Source organism: Muntiacus reevesi, chromosome 11 (genome assembly GCF_963930625.1).
Source record: "Muntiacus reevesi chromosome 11, mMunRee1.1, whole genome shotgun sequence".
In the NCBI taxonomy this organism is placed as follows: Eukaryota; Metazoa; Chordata; class Mammalia; order Artiodactyla; family Cervidae; genus Muntiacus; species Muntiacus reevesi.
In genome coordinates, this window is record NC_089259.1 from 25,643,502 (window position 1) to 25,660,792 (window position 17,291).

Consider the following 17,291-nt stretch of genomic DNA (forward strand, 5'->3'; position numbering starts at 1 on the left):
AAGCTTCTGATTCCAGATTCTCTGGGGCAAATGGCCAGAAGTGGAATTGCTACAGTATGTGGTAATTCCATGTTTAATTTGTTGAGTAGCTCCCTCAGTGTTTTTCATGACAGTTGTGTCATTTTATGTTCCCACCAGCAATACACTGAGGTTACAGTACCTCCACATCCTCATCAACCAGTAAGCCTTTTTAATTTTTGCCATTCTGGTGGGTTGATGGAAGAATACGTAATGGTGTTGAGCATTTTATCTCATGCCTACTGGATATCAGAATATTCTTTTATAAAATGCTATTCAAGGTTTTGTGTTTTTTTACTAGTATGTCTCTTTCTTAATGACTTGATTCTTTTCAAACATATGTATTGTAGATATCTTTTCCTATGTGTAACTTGGCTTTGAACTCTCTTAATGGTTTCTTTTGATGAACAGAAGTTCTTAACTTTACTGTAGTTTAATGCATATTGGAGGAGGAAATGGCAACCCACTCCAGTATTCTTGCCTGGAGAATCCCATGGACAGAAGAGCCTGGTGGGCTACAGTCCAACGGGTCGCAAAGAGTCGGACACGACTAAGTAACTAACACTTAGGGCATATTGTTTTGAAAAGATGTTTAGTGCATATTGTTTTAAAAATCTTAACTAAGATTCCATTTGGGATTGCTAGTTACAAGTATTTAAGCCCATATTTGAATACTGTACATTTCATCTCTTTGATCTTAGGTATCATAAAATATAAATGGTCCCACTTGAGCACATTACAAACCTGTCACCCATTTTACTCAATCCTTTATATATGAAGCTGTAATTTCAAAAGCGAAAAAGCACTTTTATCCACATGATTTAACGGTGATATATATTTAACATATCTTCAATTGCCCTTGCTACCTTCCTGAAAGGTAATATATTAAAACTAAAAATAGTCACTCATAGCTGTTAAAAGGGAGGATTTATTTTACATGAAATGGCATAAAAAACCAACCACAACTTTAAAAACACAAAATGTGATTAAATATCTAGTATAAAAAGAAGGCAGTGCCTTTATTCCTTTGAGGTTCTATGGCTCTTGTCACTGATATTACTTCATCCTAATGTTTTAGAAATGAGTAGTCTGTAACCTCTGAGAGAGGGACCTAAAAATCAGGAGATCCCACAATGGAAGAGAGCAAGAGGGCATTGTACACAACAGTGCAGGAAAGCCCCAGGCAACAGTGGCAGAGCCAGTGTGCAGACGAGCTATTTAGCCTGCAGCAGGAGGATGACTATCTCCAGAAGAGGAAATTAGTATCTGATGTGCTCACACATCCTGAGATGAGATTTACACATATGCAAGAGAGTCTGGGTATAAGTTAGCAAGAGGTACACTAAAAACTAACCAAAGAGAAAAGAGGGCAGTTACCAATAGCTGGGAACATAAAATTTATATAAAAGGAATATGTAGTATCTAAAAAAGGAAATGTTATAGCATTTTATCATGTGGCTCAATTGTGCATAACACGTATTCAGAATAGTGAGAACACCATATACTTATCTAACCAGAAATTACGATATAAATGTACTGGGAGGGGAAGTGTGTCTAGGTGTGAGAAGGGAGGGATGTAAAAGAGATATGACTTCACTTTCTATAGTAGGCAATCAGCAGCTAAATTTTCAAAATCAAGAAACCGCAGTATATATTATTAAGAAATATAGAGTTAACACCAATACACACACACACACACGTACACACATATACACATGCACACACACACACAAAGAGTTGAAAGTGTTTTTTCTGGGAAACAGAAATAAGGTGGCTGAGCAGAGATTAGGAACAGGGATCCTATTTTGCATAACAAGCACTATGGAACCCTTAACATTTTCACTATGTAATTTGAAAAGTAAAGTTTAAGTCAATGCAGTGATTAAAACAAAGTGAACCCAAAGAATGTACTGGCTTCTAATGCCACACAAAGTGAAGTTATTTCTTTTGCTAATAGTTTTGAATGGGACTTCTAGGGAGACCCACCTAATCAGGTAGGTCAGGAAAGGTTTCTTTGGGAAAGTAACATTTAGGATGAAGCTTGAGCAGTGGAATGAGCCAGAAAGGGAGAAGAAGAGTATTTTAGAATAAAGGACTAAGACTTGCATGGGCCCTGAATAGGGAAGCTTCCAGGGTCATACTGAAATACTTGTTCGGCCAAAGAGGAGTGAACACAGAAGAAAAAGGCATGAGAAGAGGCTGAAGAGGCCAAGAAAGAGACTGCGCTGAGTGGTCCTCCTGGTTTTAATGAGGATCTTTCTGGCCTATGTCCTGAATCATCTCCAGTTACCTCCTCACAGGTAAGGTAATAGGATTAAGCTGGTTATCCTCAACTCAAACATCCAAATGGTTCTAAAACCCTGGGCAGTCTCCCCAGGGACTTTCGCAGTGATGAAAAGCTCTCTGCTGGGCATCCAGGCATGACTTCACCTCACCCCTGACTTCACCTTAGCTCCTAGTTTGATTCTGGGTGAATGGACTCAAGTGCAAAATTAAAGCCTGGGCTACATAACTCCTAAGGGCCCTGCAAGCCCTAACACTCTTTTTACCTTCCACTTTTCTCTGTATTTTTGCCAAAAGGAAGAATTCCCTGTCTTTAAATAATTCACATTTTTGTGTGAAACTCCTTCTTTTACCATAATCTTTATCAGTTCCTAAACGTCCCAGTTTTTGAGATATTTCTACAAAATGGAACAGCATACCAGGGAATGTTGGTTTTAGCAACTGGAACATGGAGATGATAGTCTAGGATGCCTGCCAGTCTGTTATGATAGCTTTAGATCAGTTTATTGCAACAGTTTTTGGAAAATGTAGATTTGTTTTTTCTCTCAAAAATTATTATATTTTATTAACTAGATAAAATAATTTGACAGCATTATTATGCTTTTCCTGTAATCACAGTAGCTCATTAACTGATATTATTTGATGTGTTCTTCCTGATTTCCATATATCCTCTACATTCCTCTTTATAGGAGTTACAAACCAAAATGCTAGCATGGTATAGACAGGTAAATGCAAGATCTAAGCTTTGGGAGAATGAAACAGGGAGAGAAGGCAGGAAGTTTCTTCCCACCAAAAGGGGGTGGCAGGCCCTCAGCTTCACTTGATCACCCACAAGCAGGATCTTGAACCACTAGTGATAGAACTTCAAGTGTTTTGAAAGAAGCTCCAAGTCCAGATTTCTTTTTTGTACAGTGAGTTCAGTTCAGTCCAGTCACTCAGTCGTGTCCAACTCTTTGCAACCCCATGAACCGCAGCACACCAGGCCTCCCTGTCCATCAACAACTCCCAGAGTCCACCCAAACCCATGTCCATTGTGTCGGTGATGCCATCCAACCATCTCATCCTCTGTCGTCCCCTTCTCCTCCTGCCCTCAATCTTTCCCAGCATCAGGGTCTTTTCCAATGAGTCAGCTCTCCATATCAGGTGGCCAAAGTATTGGAGTTTCAGCTTCAACATCAGTCCTTCCAGTGAACACCCAGGACTGATCTCCTTTAGGAAGGACTGGTTGGATCTCCTTGCAGTCCAAGGGACTCTCAAGAGTCTTCTCCAACACCACAGTTCAAAAGTATCAGTTCTTCAGTGCTCAGCTTTCTTCACAGTCCAACTCCCACATCCATACATGACTACTGGAAAAACCATAGCCTTGACTAGACAGACCTTTGTTGGCAAAGTAATGTCTCTGCTTTTTAAATATGCTATCTAGTTTGGTCGTAACTTTCCTTCCAAGGAGCAAGCATCTTTTAATTTCGTGGCTGCAATCACCATCCACAGTGATTTTGTACAATCTCCTGAGAAAAACAAGGACACTGTCCAGGCCAACAGAACTCATCTACAGGCAAGATTCAGCCTGCCTCCTTGGCTTGCAAACTCTGCTTACACCTTGTAACATTTTGTTCAAACCTCAGAGAAGAAATAAGTTCAAAACTCAAATCACAGCAGTATCAGACTTATTTCCCCCTGCTTGATCTGGGAGAGAAAACTCTGGTGAAGGCACAGACAGAAACATTTGACTAAAAGAAAGGAGGGGCCTGTTTGATGGCCACTGATGCCAACATCCTCTGCCTCAGAGTATCAGGAATTCCTGGCAACTGATAACTATTATCTGAAAGACTATCACTCTGGTTCAATAGGTTAACGGAGTTTTCCTTGTTTGTTTTGCAAAAATGTATAATATAAGAAAACACACTTACCTATATTTTTCATATTTTAAGACAAGTCACATTTTCTATAAATAATAACCTGTCCACAAATGATACTCACAGATGTAAGGCAAAGCATATCTGGCCATTTAGTTATTTATTTCCACAATAATCTATTATATGGAAATCAATTTCTCTGTTCCATTTTTGGAATGAAAAGGCTCAGAAATACCTTCAGTTTCATTTATTCTAAGAGTTGGACAATATATGTTACTGCCAATAATTATAAAGGGCTTTTATTATAAACAATGTGATTATATAAGTAAAATTGCAAGGATTAGTAATAACTTCTAACAGAACACTTTTGATTTTCCTTATATTTCTTATACTTTTTTATGTCTCTGACATTTTTATTCAAACATTCTGCTATATTCCTCATCCTTCCTACTTCCAACTTGGAGGAATGATTGCATTTTATAGGAGCTGTTTACACAGAGAGGTGACTTTGAATTATCATGGTGCTCTCTAATATTAGTCATTAGAATATAGTTTCAAAAAGCAGTTCTGTTTATTCATGGGTTACATGTTTGAAAACATCTCTATTTTAGATATTTCCCTAGGAACCATTAGTATCTCAAATTTACTCATAATTTTGCTACTAATTATTGTAATAAAAACATTAGATCTGCAATTTCTATGTTGCACTTCACTGGTAAAACTAGATACATTCTAACTGGATACAGTTTTACACATTCTAAATAAAGTGGGTTTTTAAAAATTTTAAATAAAACAGTAACTATTCAAATAAGAACATGGTTTTTATGGTATACAACTAGCATGGTTCAGACACCTTTTTAAGTGGGTATATAAAAAGAACGCTAATTTAACAGGAATTTATATTTACAAGCATCCCTCCCCTCAAAATTGAAAACCATAACCAGTTTAAAAACAACACACTAATATTATGCATCATTCTGCCAAATTACAAAATTCCAACTGCTTCAAGTAGGATAAGCAATCTACCATAAAAACAGACCCTCAAATCTATAAAGGTTCAAAAAAGACAAGACTTTTCTTTGTCAGTTATGAAAGACCAAAAATGAGTGGTCCTGAACGGCAGGTGGCTCTCTTCCAATCAGTAATACCAGGTCACAGACTCCTTCCCTCTTTTGTCTCTGCCACCTTCACCAGCTGGCTTCCACAGCCACTGCACAGGTCTGCACCAAGCCCATAGAGGAACAGACCATGCAGGACTACACGTGGAAAGTTTCTGTGGGTCAGGGTCGGGAGCGGCATATGGCACATCCCGTTGGCTAGACTCAGCGGCTAACCCACACCTGACTCAAACTGAAACTGGAAAAACAGCCCCCCTCTTTCAAGCTCTTGTCTGCAGCCTTCAGCACTATGTCTGTGAAGTTCTTGTGATAAATTAATCTATTAACTGTTATTATAGTTGTAGACAGCTTGTGGAATGATTGTTATGTGTCAGTATGTCAGAATGCTGTGCTAGACCCTGGAGTAGAGAATGAAGGAGGAAGGAGTTGTGGTCTTTGTCCTCAAGGACTTTACTCTATTACCTGGGCTTTCATAGAAGATGCTGGCAGAGAACCAAAAAGGAAATGGAAGAGGACCCACATTTGTATTCAGAGAGAGAAGTGTTTACTCAGACGTTTATCTTAAGGCTTCACTCTATCCTTGCCACTCAAAGGTTGGTATGTGAATTAGCAACATCTGCAATGCCTAGGAGCTAATTAGAAACACAGAAGCTCAAGCCCCACCCATCCTTCTTGTCTTTTTTTAAATAAGATCCTTAGGTGATTTTTATACACATTAAAGTTTTTGAAACACTAGCCTGTATCTCCATTAAAAGAGTTTAATGTTAGTTCAGAATTATTATTCTGTCTACACAGAATTCATACTTTTGTGTGCACAGATTGATGACTGCCAGAAAAGAAAAGGTATTTTGTATCATGCTGAGGAATTTGTATTCACATCATGTGACTTGTTTTAGAAAAAGAATATAACCCAAGAAATAGTATGGATGGTGGATTAAATAGAATAATAGATTATTTATAATAATAAATAGGGTTGGAATAAATAGATAATGAGGCTGGGAGACTGGTTAAAAAGATGCTATGAACGTCTAGTCTCAATATGATATGAGCCATTTTTAAGACAGTTCAACAAACGACAAGTATTTAGAAAATACTTGGGGAATTTGGGGATATAGAGAAGAGTTGTCAACAATGTTTCTAAAATTTCTAGTTTAAGTAACTAGGTAGTGGCAAAGTTATGAGCTTTGAGAGTTCAAGTGCATTTTAAATAAATAGAACTGCTTTAAATTTTTATCTGTCTATTATAAAGTCGGGCTTCCCTGATGGCTCAGTGGTAAAGAATCCACCTGCCAGTGCAGAAGACGTGGGTTTGCTCCCTGGGTAGGGAAGATCCACTGGAGAAGGAAATGGCAACCCACTCTAGTAATCTCGCCTGGAAAATGGGCAGAAAAGCCTGGCAGGATACAGTCCATGGGGTCACAAAAGAGTTGGATACAACTTAGCAACAAAACAACAATAAAATTAAAAATGTAATATTATATAGCCCAAGTCCTTGGTGAATGTAGTAAACACACTGAAGAATGCAGACCTTCATCTTCACCCCTCCTCTACTTTTACTTTTGCTATTAGCAATTTGAAATACATTTTTCATATGACAAACTAAAAGCAAAATATTATAGAACCACTGAATAAAGAATGGCCCTGCCAAGCAATCATTTCAAGGAAAACTTGCTTTTACTTCCTAGGGATGTTGTTACTAAATGATTTTTGTCCCCTAAGAATGTTAAGTGTTACTAAGTGGAAAAGTGAGCTTTCAATTGGCCCCCAGGTGGTTGAGATTCTTTTTCCTGAGTCTTGAAATCCTCACTGTTGTTCCCCAAAGTAAATTCTAGAATGCATCAGAGCCTACAGAAGCTTTCGTTAAGGACGGTTCAAAAGCTGCTTCCCAGAGATATAGATTACAGTGCCCCAACGGTGGTCTACAAAGTAACAAGATGACTTGTTCTGCAAACTTTTAGACATAAAAAAAGACAGTTTACTTAACTCATAACAGACACACCTTGGAGATCTTGCAGGTTGAGTTCCACTGAAATAAAGCCAATATAGCAATAAAGCAAGTCATTGAATTTGGGGGTTTCTCAGACAGTGAACAATCTGCCTGTAATGCAGGAGACCTAGGTTCAATCCCTGGGTTGGGAAGATCCCCTGGAGGAGGGCATGGCAACTCCCTCCAGTATTCTGGCCTGGAGAACCCCATGGACCAAGTTGCCTGGCAGGCTACAGTCCATGGGTCACAAAGAGTTGGACATGACTGAGCAACTAAGCACAGCACAGTGCATATAAAGGTTATGTTTACACTATACCATAGTCTATTAAGTGTGCAATAGCATTATATCTTAAACCTGTACATACCTTAATCTACAAATACCTTATTACTAAAAAAAAATGCTAACCCTCATCTGAGCCTTCATCGAGTCACAGTCTTTTTTGCTGGGGGAGGCTCTGAAATATTGTTAGAATTGACAAAATGTGACACAGAGACATGAAGTGAGCAAGTCCTGTTGGAAAAATAACACAAACTGGGCTTTCCTGGTAGCTCAACTGGTAAAGAGTCCACCTGCAATGCAGTTCCAGTTCGATTCTTGGGTTGGGAAGTTCCCCTGGAGAAGGGATAGGCTACCCACTCCAGTATTCATGGGCTTCCCCGGTGGCTCAGACAGTAAAGAATCCGCCTGTAGTGGGGGAAACCTGGGTTCAATCCCTGGGTTGGGAAGAGCCCCTGGAGGAGGACATGACAACCCACTCCAGTATCCTTGCCTGGAGAATCCCTATAGACAGAGGAGCCTGGCGGGCTACAGTCCGTGGGGTCACAAAGAATCGAGCATGACTGAGAGACGAAGCACAGACTTGCTCGAGAGGTAGGGTAGCCATAAACCTTCAATTTGTAAAAAAACGCAGTGCCTGCAAGTGCAATAAAATGAGGTGTGCTGTGTACAACTGTGTTTATTTCCTGGGGCTGCTGTAACAAATTACCACAAAATGGGTGGCATGAAACAACAGAAACGTAAGTTTCCACTGTTGGCCAGAAGTCTGAAATCAAGTTGTCGGCAGGGTTGGTTCTCTCTGGAGGTTCAGAGGGAGAATTTACGGCATGCCTCTCCCCTAGCTTCTCTTCTGGCAATCCTTAGCATTCTTGGTTTTAAATACCTCATTCCAATTGCTGCCCCTGTTTTTCCCCTCTGGTTTTTCTCCTCTGTCAGTAGGTCTCAAATCTCCCTCTTCTTTTTCTCATAAGAACACTAATTATTGGATTTAGGGGTTACCCAAAATCCAGGATCATCTCATCTGGAAACCTTTAACTTAATTTTACCTGTAAAGGCCCTATTTCCTTTGCCATTTGCAGCAAAACTGATATATTCGGAGGGAATCATGATAAGTTGTAATAAGTCATACAGAGAAAGACAAATACTGTGTGTATTTCACACTTATACGTGGAACCTAAAAGAAAACCACAAACTAGTGAATAAAAGAAAAAAGAAACAGTCTCACAGACTCAGATACAGAGAACAAACTAGTGATTGCCAGTGGGGAGGGAGGGACAACATAGAGGTAGACATGGGAGAGTGGATCATTATGAGGTTATGTGAAATCATATATATGAAGCTTCTGAAAATTATCAGCCACTACAGAATTTGAAGTATCTTCCATTCAATAAATTAAATAAATACCCTATTTCCAAATAAAGTCACATGTGCAAGTACTAAGGATTACAACATGGATATAATTTTCAATTCAATCCACGACAGCAACCAACCCCAGGTGGAAAAACAAGTTTTTGTGATGTCAAGGGGGCCAAAGACAATGAGATCCAAACTAGGGGTAAGTGTTCAAACTCATGCACTTAAGAAAAGAAACAAATCTCTATTCAAAATAAAGTGCTCTTTTGTACTCTCCTTTCAGACTTCTTCTTTAAGCTGATGGAAATTCCTGTTTTTATATTTTTCTTCATGCTGCATCTTTATACTGTAATTTTTTCATTAAATAGTTTAAAATGAGGAAGGTTTTTGGAAGTGTTGAATCATCATTACTTTTTTCTTTTCCTTCAGCAATAAATCAAAGAAAAACAGAACATTGCCTGCTTTGTTTGCATACCTTTTCTTCTCTTTATTGCAATTTTATTCACTAGGTGAATTTACTCTGGACATTTCCATATTTTCAGTTAACTTTTATTTACCTTTTGAAATAGGACTCTCTGAACCATGAAAAGGGCAAAAAATCAACTGAAGTTCTTTGACATAAAGCAAATATGTATATCTGCTTAATAGCTTAATAATATTAAGAACATTCACTGAGACCAAACTTTAGTTTTACTTTAAGAACTTAAAAGATCTTTATAAAGGAATTAAAGTGCTTTAAAAAGCAATTTGCATTTTGGCAACTTTTGTCTACAGATCTCTCATCAGTAGGTGACAAATAACTTGAAATCTAACTTTATATTTTTAACAATATTTACAGTTGAAGAATATAAACAGAGATATTTGAGAGAATTCAAATGTAGATTCTACGTAACTGTTTAAATGTCTTCCCATATTGTACAGTTGAATTCATTCCAAAATATTCACTAAGTACCTGCTCTGAGTTGAGTACTGTTTTCAGGATATTGTGAACAGGTAGACTTGGTTCCGTTTTTCACAGGATGACATTCTAGCAAGGAGGAGACCACCAATAAGTAAGACCAGGATCATTTCAGATATTGATGAGCACCGTAAAGACAATCACACTTGGCAAAGTGATTGAGGGTGACACAAGGATGTAAGTGGAGAGATGTCTGCATTAACTAAAGTAATCAGGGGGCCCTCCCTCAGGAGATGATGTTAGAATTGACACTAAAGAATGAAAAGGTACTTTTAATATTGCTGAAATGGCTGGCATTGTTATTCAGTTCAGTTCAGTCACAAAGTCATGGCCAACTCTTTGCAACCCCATGAACTGCAACACACCAGGCTTCCCTGCCCATCACCAACTCTCAGAGATTGCTCAAACGCATATCCATCGAGTCAATGATGCCATCCAACCATCTCATCCTCTGTCATCCCCGTCTCCTCCTGTCTTCAATCTTTCCCAGCATCAGGGTCTTTTCTAAGGGGTCACTTCTTCGCATCAGGTGGTCAAAGTACTGGAGCTTCAGCTTCAGCATCAGTCCTTTGTTGTTAGCATTAGTCATTTGCTATCAGGCATTGTTATTAGCAACACCAAATTCATTCACTCTCATAATGAGCACAAAAATTCTAAAGGAAAAGAAATGATGCCAAATGCTTCAGGACAGGATTTGAAAGTAGAAAATGTTTCCAAGCTGATGATTCATCATAGATCTAGTGTGTATGGCCAGAAAACACATTATATGTCTGGCCAGAAACCAGCAGGAAAGCATTCCAGACCCAGGCCTGTGGTCCTATGCCCAGATGCATTTTTACTCTATAGATTCTGGGGATATTAGCAGCACAGTCTTAGCAGTGAAGAGCAGTAAGTAAGGGCTCAAACTGAAATCCTTGGGAACCCTTTCTCCAGTCTGCCTTTTCCTGATCTACAGTTAGCACATAGTTGTTAATGATCAAACCTCTGTGGTCCTTAGGGCTTGGAGAAATTGACCTGAAAAAGCTTAAAAGGAGGAGGAGGATTTAAAACAGTCTAATTTTTGGTAGAGAAGCAAAAAAAAGCTTTCCAATGTTTTATCCCAGTCTCTGAGTGCTACACCTGGATGGAACAGCCCAGCAGAATACCTATCTTGAAGTTATGGTCAGATTTTTAATTTGTATTGGAAGTCAAGCTTTGGATTCTATTCAAGACCAAACCAATGTTCATTTTCATTGCTGTTTTTCTTTTTCTTTTTTTTTTTTTTGGTTCTCATTCTTCTTTTTAAAAAATCAATTATGTTCAGGTATAATTTACATGGGGTTTCCCAGGTGGCACGGTGGCAAAGAATCTGCCTGCCAATGCAGGAGATGCAAGAGACAGGGGTTCAATCCTTCCGTTGCGAAGATCCCCTGGAGTAGGAAATGGCAACCAACTCCAGGATTTTTGCCTGAAAAATTCCATGAACAGAAGAGCCTAGCAGGCTGCAGTCTATAGGGGCCACAAAAAGTCAGACACGACGTAGTGACTGAACAACAGCAACTTAGGAAATTACGCCCCACACACCCTTTCAGGGTTTCAGGCTGGAGACCGGGTTTGGCACTGCTCTGGATGTTTGAGTGTTTATGATTCTATCTGATGTATCCTGAGGCAGTACATTTCCACCTTTGGCATTCTTCAAGGCACTTGTGCATTTTAAAATTAGCTACAGTACGCTGTCTACTTGACACAACCACTCTGTGTCTGACCCCACTCAGTAGGGAAGCCATTCAGGGACTGGCAGGTGTCAAGCAACATGGAAACCTCAAAGAAAAGAGATTTCTCTGTTTTAGTCTTATCGCCATTTTACTGGAGACCTGAGCCTTGAGGCTGGGACTGCTTAGTAGCCAGAGACCTGTTTTTATTTCAAACAGAAGCTTTGGCTGAAACATGCATGCTATGCCTCTGGGAAGTTGAGGCTAGACAAATGTTAGGTAGAAAATATCCCATTATGCAATGTCTTTCTGTCTTTATGGGGTGGCTCCTATTGCTTCCCTCATTCTGTAACCTCAATTTAGCCATTCAGTCTGTCAACAAATACTTCCTGAGGGTATTGATTTGAGAACTAGATGGTGTAGTGAAAACACAGAAGTTCAAGAGTTGTGTTTGGCCTTTGCTTGCCTTTTTGGGCTCAGGGCCTACCTAGATGCCTAGTAGGCACAATGCTCAAATTCATGTGCCAGATAAAGGGATACATTTAGCAGTGAATAAGACAGAAATAGCTCTTTGCCTCAACACCTTTACTGGCCCTCTTCAGAAGAGTTTTAAAACTTGGCAGAAAAAATCAGGCCACAGCAATCTCTGCAGTTTAGTTTTACCCTACTTTAGTCTTTTGCTTTAATCTTTAATACTATAATATCTTTTAATTTCCCATTTTAGACCTTTCACCAGAAATTCTAAATGCTTCTTCCTAAAGTTGGAAGTAAAAATACTATTTCAGGCCGAAATGATCAGGGAAGGTTTCTCTGAAGGTGGAGAGAAGCATTCAATCTGGGAAGGTAGCACTTCAAATTGAAGTAGATGATACAAATAAAAATCCAGAGGCAGAGAGGCTGAAATCAATAAAAATAGGATTTTGTGATAATACAGGGCTTTTCTTTATTAGAGTGCTTTTGATAATCAGTTGGGTGTATTGTATGGGTTTGCTTCTGGGTTCTCTGTTTTGTTCCATTGATCTATATACTTACCCTCTGCCAATTATCTTGACTCTATGTAGTAAGACTTAAAATTAGGTATTTCTCCAACTTGATTCTTTTTTTCAAAACTATTTTATCTATTCTATATTCTGTGCCTTCTACATGTGAATTTTAGAAGGTTATCTGTGTCTATAAAAAATCTTGCTAAATTTTAATAGGAATGGCACTAACTGTACAGATCAATTTGGAGTTAAAAGTGTTTTTATATATGTGAAATCATTTTATCTTCTGGAAAACCATGGTAAAGTTCTGACAATGACAACACACACACACACACACACACACACACACACACACACACAAGTAAATTCCAACATTTGGATGTCTCCACCAAGTGAAGCCACGGCTTCATGAATCCAGGAAGCTTTTTTGCAACAGGAGTGACCCAGAAGTACCAGGCAGGGATGCAACGTCACATCCCAGGTAAGATGTCAATATAACAATGCCAGAAGGTGATCCTGCTCACTTGATGGGGATTTATCAGGCAAATTCTACCCTAGCAGCTCACAGCGAATTTTCCTCAGACTAAGATAACCATTGGAAATGGAAATTTTCTTTCTTTACCTTGGCTTATAATTTTCTTTGAATTACATGGAAGTCTCATTTAAAACAGTTTATGGTAGAGCAGGACTTCCCTGGTGGTTCAGACCGTAAAGAATCTGCCTGCAGTACGGGAGACCTGGGTTCGATCCCTGGGTTGGGAAGATACCCTGGAGGAGAGTATGGCAGCCCACTCCAGTATTCTTGCCTGGAGAATCCCATGGACAGAGGAGCCTGGCGGGCTACAGTCCACGGGGCTGCAAAGAGCTGGACACGACTCAGTGACTAAGCACAGCACACAGCACATCGTACAGCGGTGCTCTGAGAGTCCAAATCCGAGAATAAAAACAAAACAAAACCAAAGCATGGCAAACTGGCATACCACTAAATTTACTGTTTCAAACTAATGCAAAGCACTGAAAACTCAATCATACGACAGCCTAATAATCTTATTGGCATTTTATTATTATTTAATAATTACTAACTTCATTCAATATTTAGTTATTGTAATCTGTAATAAAAGAGACAATAGCCCTGAGGGAATATAAAATGCTGCAGCCTCTATGGAAAACAGTATGGGGTTTTCTTCAAAAATTAAAAATAGAATTACCATATGATCCAGCTATCCCACTTCTGAGTATAGCCAAAGGGACTGAAAGCAGGCATCGAAGAGATATTTGCACGCCCGTGTTCAGTACAGCATTGTTCACAGTAGCAAGAGATGCAACCCCAATGGCCATAGACAGATGAACTGATAAACAGAATAGCATATACACACAACAGAATATCATCCAGCCTTAAAGAAGAAAACATCTTATAAATGCTACAAATCCTGCTTCACAAATTTTGAATATATTATGCTAAGTGAAATAATTCAGTTACAAAAAGACAAATACTGCAGGAGTTCCCGCATATGAGGTATCTAATATGATCAAAGTCACAGAAATAGAAAGTGGAAGGGTTGTTGCCAGGGGCTGGATGGAGTGGAGAACGGGAGCTACTGTTCAAGGGATATAGAATTTCAGTTTTTCAAAATAAAAAATTCTAGAAATGTAATTGCACAACAACGTGACTATAGTTAACACCAGTGAACTGCACACTTAAAAATGGTTAGGAGAATAAATGCTATGCTATGTGTTTTACCACAATTTTAAAAATGGACAATTCTAGCTATACTGAGATCCAGTATAAGAAAGAGGATTGCATGTTTAGCTTTTAAAGCTTGTTATGTCCTTATAGAATGAGTCTTGGTGCAGACTGGACAAAGATTATTTCTAAATTTGTATTGGAGATTCATGCTAAACATGCCTTACTATGTGTAGAGCCTAAAAGGGAGAGTTATTTAAAATAGATTAAATGGTGTGGAATAAAACTTCCAAAAGCTATAATTGGAAGTGTCAGAAACACTAGCTTTGAAACAAGTAACATTTAATCACATAGATTATACAGAAGCATAAATTTTTGTAGATTGTTTTCTTCAATCAAATTTACATTTTAATCTGCTGAGACTGTTCATCACTTATGGCTGTCTGGTACCAAACAGCTTGTCAGAACTTATAAATGCAAACCACCTACATTAGAAACAGGACTTTGCCTTTAAGTACAAAGATAACGCAAGTTTAATTAGCTTTTTCAAGACTGCAAGTGTCTTCAAGATGCTTCAAGATGGCATGCGTCTGAGAGTGTGAGATTAAAAATAAAGGGCATGTGTCTACTGGTACTTCTTTAGATACTAAAAGTTTTAAATCATCATTGTTTGTGCCCATAAAACACTTTTAAGAGCCACCAAAATGTAAAACTTTTCATAATTGGACACCTGCCAATGGAAAAATTTTGACAGGACATAAACTGTGTGGATGACACAGGGAAACCATGAGATAATCAGGTTCTCTCTTCAAAGGCTGGGCTGGGAGAGGGCAGTGATAGTCATTTTGGAGGATGTGCTAGACAGGAGAGTCCCAGGATAAAAAGAACCCATCGAGCTGCAGATTCAGGCAGTTCTCCTAGCTATGTCTTATGTTACCATTCCCCTTCACAGTTGTCCAGGAAATGGTTTTCAGTAGCATCAAGTTCTAGAGAAACTCAGGATTTTACCTGCATCATAGAGGGCTGCTGATGCTGTTTTTTTCAATGAAGCACAGCTGCCTTTAGTTGCTGAGGTCACACTAACAAATTCTAGTTTGTTACATATGTGTTTATTTGTACTCTTTTTCACGACACAAATGCTACCAGTACAAATGTCATAAGAGAGAAGATCTGAAAACTGGGTGAATCTTTTACAAAGACAGAACCTTCCCAAAACATGCATATTTGGCCAGCGATTACAGTAACACCCAGATCAATGTCACAGTGATTAAACATTTTACCAAACTATGCTGGTTATACATTTCCAAAAAAAAATGCTGCAGTGGGGAAAAGTAATCTTTAAAAATTATATTTAAAAAAGGAAAAAATGTTGTAATGGGTTTAAGCTTATTTACATGCAGTCAAGGCACAGAAGATTTGACCTAAATTGCTACTGTTGCTTTTGGTGGATGAGAAAGCAATTTCTTGATATTGGCCAATGAGGAGGCTATAATATCACCAACAAGCAACCTCTGCCTATCTCCCTGTGAAGTATCATGTTACCACTTGAGTGATTCAAACCCCTGTCCTCTACAGAGAACGATATTTGCCCCAAGAAATCAGAGAAAAAGTATCATGAAGATTCAAAGGAAGAATTGTTGTTGTTGTTGTTCAGTCAATAAATTGTGTCTGACTCTTTGCAACCCATTGAACTGCAGCACACCAGGCTTCCCTGTCCTTCACCATCTCCCAGAGTTTGCTCAAACTCATGTCCATTGAGTCAGTGATGCCATACAAACATCCTCTGTCACCCCCTTCTCCTCTTGCCTTCAATTTTTCCCAGCATCGCAGTCTTTTCCAATGAGTCGGCTCTTCAAATCAGGGGACCAAAATATTGGACAAGGGAATGGCAAGCCACTTCAGTATTCTTGTCTTGAGAATCCCATGAACGAACATATTGAAAAAAACAAAACAAAAAACTAATTCAATCTTGGTTGCCTTGAATCTAAGATGTTTATGGGCCATCCAAGTAGAAATGTAAAGAAAAAGCTTAAATATACACATCCAGCATTCACAAAGATCTAGACAGGAGATGCGGACTTCAGTGTAACAGAGGTAATTGACGCTACCACAGGGGATGAGATGAGCAGGGAAAACTACGTAATGTGAAAAGAGAGGCAATAAAGAAAAAACCCCACATGCTGGAGTTTGGGTTTTCCAGGGTGTGGCCTCAGACAGAGCTGTGTGCTCAAGATGTTCACTGAGGAAGGCGTGCACTTGGAACGCACCCCTGCAGAAGAAGTGTGGAGGAAGCAGGGTTAGGCAAAGGGAGAAGGTGAGCTGCAATGCCGCCCCAAGAGGGTCTCTCTGGGTGGAAAACCTATCGAAATTGTCCTTTATTCGGCACAATAAGCAGCCCTTTATATCCTGCCTTAGTCAGTCATTGGGTATGCGTCCTGGAAAGGGCACGGATCCTATGTGAGAGACAGTCGGGGCCACACCAGGCTGAGCTGAATGCTGTCTCTCGTCTGTACTCACAGCTGCTTTGACAGCAAGTCCCTCCCTCAGGCGACCTGGGCAGCATGGCTCCGTGTCCATGATACTGAGAAATGCAGACGTGTATGAGTGAGTAGATAAGGAGAAGCCAGAGCTTTGAAGTTTGAAAGACTGGGTAGAAAAGCAATAGGACCCAGCTCCTGCTGGGTTGGGAAGATGTTGAGAAAAAGGAGGGAGCTGTCAACAGTGTGAAGAGCCATTTTAATAACACATGTAAAATAAGAACCATCAAGTGTAGATGACAGTCAAGAGTTTATATCTCTCAGAAGGGGTATAGGCTTTAAGAAGACATAGTTTTTAACATGAGGCTAAAGGACTAACAGTCCAAAAGTGGCATAGAGTAGAAAACAGCTGCTTGATGGCAAATCAAGGGATCAAATCCTCTCACAACAGATGCTGAAGGGTCCTCTCAACCTGTAAGAATAGCCAAAGGGAGGCAAGTAAACCAAGACTGGCCAATCAGCCTCTCTCTCTCAAGACTTGGAATCTCAATCAGAGTGATCCAAAACTAATTACAATAAATGACTGGTCTTGGCTCATCCCAGTAA